General features: G+C 44.0%; 1 protein-coding gene across 1 annotated transcript in view; it reads left to right on the top strand.

Moving 5' to 3' along the window:
- Positions 1-8,968: 8,968 nt before the first annotated feature.
- LOC139456373 (sodium-dependent serotonin transporter-like) overlaps positions 8,969-10,964 on the top strand; it is a 55,049-nt gene continuing 53,053 nt past the window's right edge. The window contains exon 1 of the mRNA XM_071238025.1: positions 8,969-9,166. The gene's annotated coding sequence lies outside the window, so the exon portion shown is untranslated. The remainder of the gene's footprint in view (positions 9,167-10,964) is intronic.

The raw sequence follows: 10,964 nt of genomic DNA, 5'->3' as shown, positions 1-10,964 counted from the left end.
GTATGGCAGTAAATTTGGTATAAATACGCAATTCAACAAAAGTGTTGTCGTTCTTGTTTGAATCAGTTTTAATGTTCTACCTCGCGGTCACGCTGGTGCATCCGCCACGTGCCAGCGAGATCTAAAATAGTCCGTCAAACAAATTTGTTTTTTGTCTTTTTCATGTTTCATATCTGAAGAACATATGTCATAAAATTGTTAACTTACATTGAGAAAATATCTTAAAACGTAAAATAAATATTTTCATTTGCGTATATATCCTTTGTTTACAATGACATCGAAGAACCGGGTCAACTTTAATGTGTAAAGATATATTGTCATATCCTTCACTGTCACCATTGAAGTAGCATATATGTATTTTTGCGAAAAATCTGCAAAACGCTAAGAGAGGCTTTCATGGACCTGTCTGCTCAGATTTCAGAATAAATGCGTTTGTTTACAAACAAGGGAAAAACCCGTTCACGTGATATGCAAATTACCTTGCGGCAGTGGTGTAATCATATCATATCCGGTCATAGGTACGCATGCGCAGCCTCCAGAATTTCGAATGTTACCAACCATTGAGGCACGTTACATCTTACATATATATTTGACGTAATACCCAAGCATGTGCACTTTATTTGAAGATGTTTATATTCTAAACATGTTTAGATTATGGGGATAGGTAGTGGTGTGTAGGCTGTGAGACGATAGCTCATTTCATGTGTTTAAACCCTAAAAGTGTTTAGATAGAACGCATTAAATATCTATTCCGTTTAGGATTCAAACATTCCTAAACATGTTGAGATCTAAACATGTCTTGTATGTGATTACATCCTAAACATCTACTTTACAGTGTATTAGAGGACACAGTTTCTCACTGTCATTCACATTTACAAAGCTGCTGTAGCTGGTTGGACAGCAGGGAACAGTATCTGTTCTCCTATAACCGGAACAGTTCCAAGTGCGGCGTTAAACAGTATGCCAACTTGCAATGTGTGATGGATGGCTGCCTTGTTAGAACGGTATAGAACTGATACAGTATTTTATCAGGATATAAACACATTATCTTACATAACAAATGCACCGCTTTGCAGTATCCTGATAATCCTGTCAAGAGTCCATTATCCGCTGGGAGCACTGGAGACCAAGTCTTCGGTGTCTAATTCGCCGTGCAGAGTTGCGTCCCTTAGGAGTGCCAGAAACCTGTGATAGTGAGTTTGAATCCCAGATTCTCCCTGATTATGTTTCTAGGTTTGTCCTGTTAACGTGGGTTTCACCAAAGTGGTAATCATGTAACACCTGCACCACTTTGGGATTTCCAAGCACATTAAGCTGACACGCGGTGAAAACACTGAAACACTGTTAAATACTGCGTAAAAACACTCCCACTCCCCTGTGATGTACATCCTAGGACAAAACAGCTTGAATTTGTAGATGATTCTGATATGAATACAATAACATGTAGTGCACGTCCTACGTCAGACAATGGGAATCCGGTGAAATACGTGGATCTTTTGTTACTTTGTGCGGTATCTTATACTACCAACCTCATATTTCATGTCTCTTTGTTCAAGCTGGAATAATCCCGAGTGCTGCTTCAAACAACATTGACTCATTCACTCACTCACTCACCGGGTCTAATGGGCCGATGTTAGAAAGGCTGATATATGGCGGGCTGCGACATCAAACAACATTCACTCATTCACACAATCACGGGGTCTAATGGGCCGCTGTTAGAAAGGCTGAGATATGGCGGGCTGCGACATCAAACAACATTCACTCACTCACTCACTCAATCACCGGGTCTTATGGGCCGCTGTAAGTAAGGCTGTGATGTGTCGGGCTGCGACATCAAACAACATTCACTCATTCACTCACTCAATCACCCGGTCTAATGGGCCGCTGTAAGTAAGGCTGTGATGTGTCGGGCTGCGACATCAAACAACATTCACTCATTCACTCACTCAATCACGGGGTCTAATGGGCCGCTGTAAGTAAGGCTGTGATGTGTCGGGCTGCGACATCAAACAACATTCACTCATTCACTCACTCAATCACCGGGTCTAATGGGCTGATGTTAGAAAGGCTGAGATATGTCGGGCTGCGACATCAAACAACATTCACTCGTTCACACAATCGCAGGGTCTAATGGGCCGCTGTTAGAAAGGCTGAGATATGTCGGGCTGTGACATCAAACAACATTCACTCATTCACTCACTCAATCACCGAGTCTAATGGGCCGCTGTTAGAAAGGCTGAGATATGGCGGGCAGCGACATCAAACAACATTCACTCACTCACTCAATCACCCGGTTTAATGGGCCGCTGTAAGTAAGGCTGTGATGTGTCGGGCTGCGACATCAAACAACATTCACTCATTCACTCACTCACTCACCGGGTCTAATGGGCCGCTGTTAGAAAGGCTGAGATATGTCGGGCTGCGACATCAAACAACATTCACTCGTTCACACGATCGCAGGGTCTAATGGGCCGCTGTTAGAAAGGCTGCAATATGTCGGGCTGCGACATCATTTGTTTGTTTGTTTGTTTGGTGTTTAACGCCACACTCAGCAATATTCCAGCTATATGACGGCGGTCTGTAAATAATCGAGTCTGGACCAGACAATCCAGTGATTGACAGCATGAGCATCGATCCACGCAATTGGGATCGATGACATGCATCAACCAAGACAGCGAGCCAGACCACTCGATCCCGTTAGTCGCCTTTAACGACAAGCATAGTCGCCTTTTACGGCAAGAATGGGTTGCTGAAGACCTATTCTACCCCGGAATCTTCACGGGTCCGGCTGCGACATCAAACAACATTCACTCACTCACTCAATCACCTGGATAATGGGCCCCTTTTATAAAATTGTGTTATGGCGGACTGTGGGTTGAAACAAGATGGAGCTGGTGTATGGATTCCAAATTCTATATTCTTTTAGTGCGGCGTTTCTGTACAGATGCTAGTACATTTTCAAGCAAGTACACTGTACTAGCGTCTGTACCTTCTGTACTGGAAACCACACGATTTATAGACACTGCAGCTTCTTAAATACCAATAAAAGATATTCAGTCACTCCCTACAGCTGTGAGGTAAACCAACTCATTCTCTTCCCTAAATATCACCAATACCATATCGCCATAAAACACACGATAATAGCACACTCAGGGAAATGATAATTCACGGCCGACTTGCAAACATGTGAAATCGACAAGTTTCCTGGTAGAAGAAGCTATTTCAGTCGGATCGAGTTATGCCACTCAATAGAAGAGCCTTAGTTAATCTCCCTCCCACGAGTGCTATAATATAAACGAAATACCTTTCGATGAGGAAATCCGCACCTAACAATTACAAGAGGGGGTTGTCTAGTTAGTAAGCGACTGTTCGTTATATTGGGTTTATAATAGCAGAGGAATGTTTGATATGTACTGCATGACTTAATATGCGTGCATGCGCATATCAACCTATGTAGATTACTGGAGAGTACTCCTTGCAGGGTATCTGTGTTACTCATGCTGCTGAGAGTTGATAAAACACAGGAATTTCGTTGAGTGAGTCGATTTTTATACCCTCTTTAACCTTCATCTGGAAAAATCAACTTCAGGTAAGGTCGCTGTTATAACTATATTTTTTCAACGGCAGTCAAGGTTAAAAAAGGGAAAACGTAACAAATTATCTTAATTAGAGTCGCCGTGCACACTTGCGTCCATTTGGCGTCCTCTGATCGCGGCGTCGATTCTCACATTTGGCCTGATTAAGACGCTGTTTGCGATCACTATATGCTAATTTGTTTCACCAAGGTGACGTCATACCAAAAGACGTTAAAAGATGGTACTCGTTGTTACCCTGTCTGGCGCTAGGCATTAAGGGGCTAAAACAAGGACTGGTCGGCTCGGAGTCTGAGTGGGGTATTCATGTTAAACTGCGGCATGGTATCTCAGTGGGCAAGCACTATAAATCAGCATCAGTCCGGACTAGTACAAGCAGCCACAAACACACACGTGCATGCACGTCGATATATAAGTGCAATAATCTTGGATGCGACGTTAAACCCAATTTCACCTCACCTCACCAAGGTGATCAACGTCTAAGACCTGCATCACTTTGGGCGTCCTTCCACATGAAGCTGACACGCCGTGATATAGCTGAAATACGCTTCAAATCGGCCTTAAACCAAACTCCCACACTCCCTGCCGACCCGTGAAGATCCGGAGTAGAATAGGTCTTCAGCAACCCATGCTTGCCATAAAAGGCGACTATGTTTGTCATAAGAGGCGACTAACGGGATCAGGGGGTCAGGCTCGTCGACTTGGTTGATGCATGTCATCGTATCCCAATTGCGTGGATCGATGCTTATGATATCAATCACTGGTTTCTCTAGTCCAGTCTCGATTATTTACAGACCGCCTTGATTTAGCTGGAATATTGGAGGGCGGCGTTAAACAACAAACGAACAAACACTCCCTGCCCGTTCGTTGGCCACACAAAGACTGGACCCGAATGCCCATCGGTGTTCAATGTGTGAAGCCAATTGGTACCGCCCCCGGCCATGAACAGTTCTCCCTAACAATTCACGCTGCTGACACACTATGTCGGATAGTATCGTGTAATTAGTACATAATTGTATGGTATGGTCAGGATATAATTTGATAACATTGATTCTGATACATGTTTTCCATTGACAAAAGGAACTTACAAAATGTGATCATATAAAAGTATACATCGTTTTAAAACGAACTCCAGGGACTCGCTGTGGTACTGAACCGCGATTCTGAAATAAATGAAATTAATTTGCTAATGAATGTTTTTTACGCTCAGCCAGCTATAACATCGCTTTTGTTACCGAGCGAGATTTGCATAAACGAGTCCGTGGCAGAAAACCAATGGTTGATGTTATGATGAACCACACCAGCGGGTTTTGATCACACCAGTCAGTCACACTTTGTTACCGTCCTATCCAAATCTTAGACGACTCTTAGGATAAGCATGGGGCACAGGAGGCCTGTGGCTGTCCCGATATGTTCGGCTGTAATATTTAAATATGTCAAGTTGTTTAAATTCAAAGCGTACACAAAATTACTCTAGAAGGCCTGTATAACGGATCACTGTCAGTAGAAACCAGTTTGGACTTATTACCTCAAGGCGATGTCCGCCGTCCGCCCGTCCATGCGTTGTCCGTCATTATTCGGCCGCCTCCGTGGTCTAGTGGAAGAGCGGAATTTCCGGGGTTCGATTCCCGGCCGCGTCATACCAAAAGACGTTAAAAGGGGTCACGTGTTGTTACCCTGCTGGCTCCCGGCATTAGTGAGTGAGTAAGTTGGGTTTAACGCCGCTTTTAACAGTATTCCAGTTATATCCCGGCGTGTCAGCTTTATGTGGGAGGAAAGCCCGAAGTGATGCAGGTCTCGGACGTTTACCACTTCGGTGAAACCCACGAGCACGTGTATGGTGCTGACAAACCTAGAAACATAATCGGGGCGAACCGGGATTCGAACCCACAATCATAGGTTTCTGGCGTGCCCAAGGGACGCAACTCTGCACAGCGAATCGCGGCGCCTTAGACGACTGGGCCAGTGGGCTAGCACTATAAATCGGCATCAGTCCGGACTATCATAAGCAGCCACACAGACCACACACACATGTACGTGCATGCATGTCGATATATAAGTCATAAAAACCACCTCGAACGACAACAAATCACAAAATATTTACAAGATAATTTTGATCCAGAGGAGTACGGACTAGTACAAGCAGCCACACACACACGTGCATGCACGTCGCTATATAACGCGACGTTAAAACCCAATTCACCTCACATCACCTCCATCATTATTGCTTAGTTCGCAATCCCTCATCAATTCGTTGTCCGTCACCTGTTATCCCCTCCGTCCGTACAATGCCCGTCTCCAGTCCGGTCAGACATTCCTCCGCCAGCTACCGTCTTTACATTGTCCGTCGTCAGGCAGACCGTTTGTGCGCTCTCCGTCGTTCATCGTTAGAGGTGTGAGGTGAAATGGGGTTTAACGTCGCGTCCAAGATTATTGCACTTATATATATAGCGACGTGCATGTACGTGTGTGTGTTTGTGTGGCTGCTTGTACTAGTCCGGACTGATGCCGATTTATAGTGCTAGCCCACTGAGATACCAGGCCGCAGTTTATCATGGATACTCCACTCAGACACAGTATACTGACTCCGAGTCGACCAGTCCTTGTTTTAGCCTCTAAATGCCTAGCGCCAGACAGGGTAACAACAAGTACCATCTTTTAACGTCTTTTGGTATGACGCGGCCGGGGATCGAACCCCGGACCTTCCGCTCTCCGGGCGGATGCTCTACCACTAGACCACGGAGGCGGTCGTTCATCGTTAGAAAGTCCCTGAATTGTTCCAATGTGTTGTCTATTATTTCTCCTTCATACGTGACCCGTGAAGATCTGGGTTAGAATAGGTCTTCAGCAACCCATGCTGGTTGTAAGAGGCGACTAACGGGGTCGGGTGGTCAGGGTGACTTTGTTGACGTATATGATCGTATCCCAATTTGCGTGGATCGTTGCTCATGATATCAATCACTGGATTGTCTGATCCAGACTTGATTGCAATATTTACAGACCACCGTCATGTAGCTGCAATATTGCTGAGTGCGGCGTTAAACAACAAACAAACAAATCCTTCATACATCGTCATGCTTTCCGTAAAGTGTCAATTACCCGTTATCATTGCGATAAAAACGTTTTTAATTTCGATAGCTTTGAAAACATAACGAGTATATTGCGTTGTATGCACTTGGAATGGCTCCAGTGATAGTGTTACTGTTTATTGAAGTAGATTGTAAATGCCATTGCCCCCATTATTCTGCTATTTACTCTTTTGTCCGTGTGCTAACTAAACATGAGACGAACATGGTCGTTATGTTGAGCTGGATCTCAAATGTTTCTTTCTGTGAAATCCAAAATAACAATAAAATGAAACTGGCTTTTGTCTCTACACAGCGAACATTATCCAAACCTAAATCAAAATAGCAGAGTTCTCACGTTACAAGGGCTTCATAAACACTTTGTATTCATCAGAAGAATTTTGACTTGCGAATTGGGAAACGTAGCTCATATGCCACGATAGAACTGAAATATTGCCAAAGTGTCATTTTGCCCAACTCACTCACTCACTCTGGACTATGACCTCAACAACCTTTCCCTCAAAGGTATTCAAGAGTGCATGTATATTATGTTGAATATCAGGAACGGGCGTTCCATCTACGCTTAGTTAGCGTTTACAACGCCACACTCAGCACTATTTCAGCTTTATGACGACGGTCAATAAAACGTGAGTCTGGACCACACAATCCAGTGCTCCATCGATCTTTGCCATTTGGATTTGATGACATGCATCAAACAAGTCCCGTTAGTCGCCTCTTAAGATAAGCATGGGTTGCTGAAGACTAATTCTAACCCGGATATCTATGGGTAACCAGGTTTTCTTATAATAACCTATATTTAGCGGTCGGTGAGCAGTCTAGTGGTTAGAGCGTTCGCTCGTCAGACCCGGGTTCGATTCCCCACATGGGTATAATGCGCGAAGTCCATTTCTGGTCTCTCCCGCCGTGATACAGCTAGAATATTGCTAAAAGCGGCGTAAAAAATTACCATTCACTCACTCCTACATTGAGTTGATGCACTGTGATATTAACAATTTACTGCTCGGAAACCGTAACATCACAAATCACACATAATACACAGAGAAAAACAACGCTCAACATGCGTCACTTCTGACTTTTATACGACTGATAAAAAGTCGCGGCGTGGAATCATACCACCCACTCACTCAACACAATTATAAACATCAACTACCTGAACCACGTTTCGCATAGCGACCATAGCGCCACGACTATCTCCAATACGTTAACATGGACTTACGACAGTCGTAGCGCTGCCATTGCTTTGTGAAACGTGGCCTTGCGTCAGTTTGGGCATGACTGCAAACCGAGGTTAACACGCCGTTATATTATGGTGGCCGAGAGGGGAGCGAGAAAGCGAAGAAAGCGATGTCCCCTCTCGGCCACCATATTATATAACCGATAACTGATAAAAATAATCCATACCAATACGAACCTAAGCAGTCATGTTTTTTTTTTTAACAAGTACGTCACCTTATACGAAATATGTTGAAGTTATGTATATCCCGTACGTTTACCAGTTTGGTGAAGTCCACGAGCATGGGCATGGTTCTGACAAATCTAGAAACAGAATCGGGGTGAACGGGGATTCGAACCTACAATTACAGGTTTCTGACGTGCCCAAGGGGCGCAACTCTTCACCGCTAATTGAGGCGCCTTTAGACGATTGGGCCACCACTGTGCGCCGTGTCAAGGATGAAAAAATGCATGTGCAAAAAGATTGGATTTGTTGATACATGTGCACTCGTAATTCGCTCTGCAGAGTTACTCCCCTTAATCGTGCCAGGATCTAATTATCGCTGATGATGTTTCTAGGTTTGTCAAAGCGGTAAACGTTCAGCTTCCACCTTCATCACTGTGGTATTCGTGCTTGGAGCTGAAACGCCATACTGTAACCCAAATACGGAGGTGCAAACCCAGCAAACTCTTTCACTATCCTGTAACTATAACTTTGGATTTTCCGGTCAATACATTCCATTCCCGAAAAAGCAACAAATTGTATTTCTGCATGTAAACAAGTACATTACCATATAAGTAGGATACTTTTTGTATGATGTAGTTGTTTTAGGTTAATTGGCCCCCAAACCTCTTCGACAATACCAATTGTCAATACAACAGGTCACGACAAACCCAGACCCCCCCCCCCCCCCCCCCCAACACACACACACATCTATCAAATATCCCCAAACAGTCACATGACATATTCACGCGTTGTCTCCGGGTTGATCAAGGTGAGACGAGGACAGAGCCTATGAAAGGCGTTCATGTTAGCAGACGACAGTGCGTCACGGCCGTGTCTCCTCTCCCCAAATCACCAGTGTTGCGGTGGTCCTGGACTCACTCCAGCCAGATGTGGACTGAAGCTGCGTTTTGAGGTCACATTCGGGACTCACTCCACATGTGGAGGGAAGCTGCGTTTTGAGGTCACATCCAGGACTCACTCCAGATGTGGGGGGAACCATTGTTTTGAGGTCACAGGTTTGACCAGCAAGTACATACTTCGTCGAACAAGTAAGTTCGTCACGGTTCGTTAATTCTGAGGTAAACAGAAAGGGTCAACAGGACCAACCTCTCTTTTGTCTTTTGTTGCATACACTCTGTACGAATCTACGTCGATGCTCAAACTTCCATATCGCAACGCGAATACATTACCATGGACAAGAATGTTCAAGTCATGGTAAAATAAGCTTAGAACATAATGAATATATAACTAGTTTGACTGAGGCTTATAACAGCTAAATTCTGGTACTTGTTTTTTTCAACGCTGTGTGTACGATGTCAATGGACGAATAATAACGCTTTCAGTCCTACATATCTGTACAGCTTATCTGTTTGTGCTTTTTGTATTATAGACATGTTACACGAATGAATGACTCCCAAGTGAAAGCGCTATGTTGCATTACTTTGCTTACCTCGTTCAAAAGACACTACCGCCATAGATTTACTGAAAAATCAGGTCAGGTGTGACACAGCGACACAGCATGAACACATATGCATAGTCAGATCGAGCTCTGTGACTTTGTCATGTTACGTGACAAAGAGTCTTCTTTGCGGTTGTATTGCATGCTTAAACATGTGTACTTTACGTCAACGAACTGCAGACACAAAGGCACACACGTAGGACTCGGGTGATCCAATCCCACGGAGTGATTGATTTGAGTAAACATCGCTTGATGTAATACTCCAGCCGTATCACGGGGGCACCAAAAATGGGCTTCACACATTGTACCCTTGTTTTGAATACAACCAGTGCCTGATATATGACGGACCAACGGTTAAACACCAAGGCTGTTTCATTGAGTGAGGGATCCGCGAGACAGCAGTCCATAGACGTTTATCAGTCAAGGATGGTAGCTTTGACAGAATGTCACATGGTGCTGGCTTAGTATTTACAAAATAGGCTCTTAGTATAGTGTCACACGGTTTTCATATAGTGATGACGTAATGATCACCTAGTCTTGACATATTGTGGCACTGTGTGGCATACTGGTAAACCGTTGGCGTAGTTTTTACATATAATGTGGGGCGGTCGGGTAGCCTAGTGGTTAAAACGTTCGCTCGTCACGCAGAAGACCCGGGTTCGATTCCCGACATGGGTACAATATGTGAAGCCCATTTCTGGTGTCCCCCGCCTTGACATTGCTGGAATATTGCTAAAATCGGGGTAAAACCATACTCACTCACTCACTCACATATAATGTGGACATAGTATGCAAGGTGATAAAAGGTTGACATATGTTTGCCATATTGTTGACACACTGTGGCATAGAGGTGGCATAGTCGTGACATATCGTTGACATAGTGTTGTCATATCGCTGACATATTGTTGACACGTTTTTGGACACATTGTAGGTAGTACTGACTTGACATAGTGTTGACATAATATTGCCACATTGTTGCCATAGTGTTGACGTATTATTAACATTGTGTTTGCATATTGTTGACACATTGTGGCACCAAGTCGACAAAGTGTTGAATTATTGTTGACACTGTATGACCTATTGCTGATATAGTGGTGACATATTGCTGACATACTGACACATTTTTGACATTGCGTTGACACATCGTGGCATTGTGTTGACATAGTGTTGACATATTGTTGACATAGCGTTGAAACATCGTGGCATTGTGTTGACTTAGTGTTGACATATTGCTGACACATTGTTGACATACTGTTGACATATTGCTGACACATTGTTGGCATTGTGTTGACACATCGTGGCAATGTGTTGACATAGTGTTGACATATTGCTGACACATTGTTGATATAATGTCGACATATTGCTGACATTGTGTTGACATAGTGTTG

Source organism: Haliotis cracherodii, unplaced genomic scaffold (genome assembly GCF_022045235.1).
Source record: "Haliotis cracherodii isolate W230 unplaced genomic scaffold, xgHalCrac1.p SCAF_11, whole genome shotgun sequence".
In the NCBI taxonomy this organism is placed as follows: Eukaryota; Metazoa; Mollusca; class Gastropoda; order Lepetellida; family Haliotidae; genus Haliotis; species Haliotis cracherodii.
Note: the sequence above shows the minus strand (reverse complement) of the source record. Positions and strands in the feature narration are given on the sequence as shown.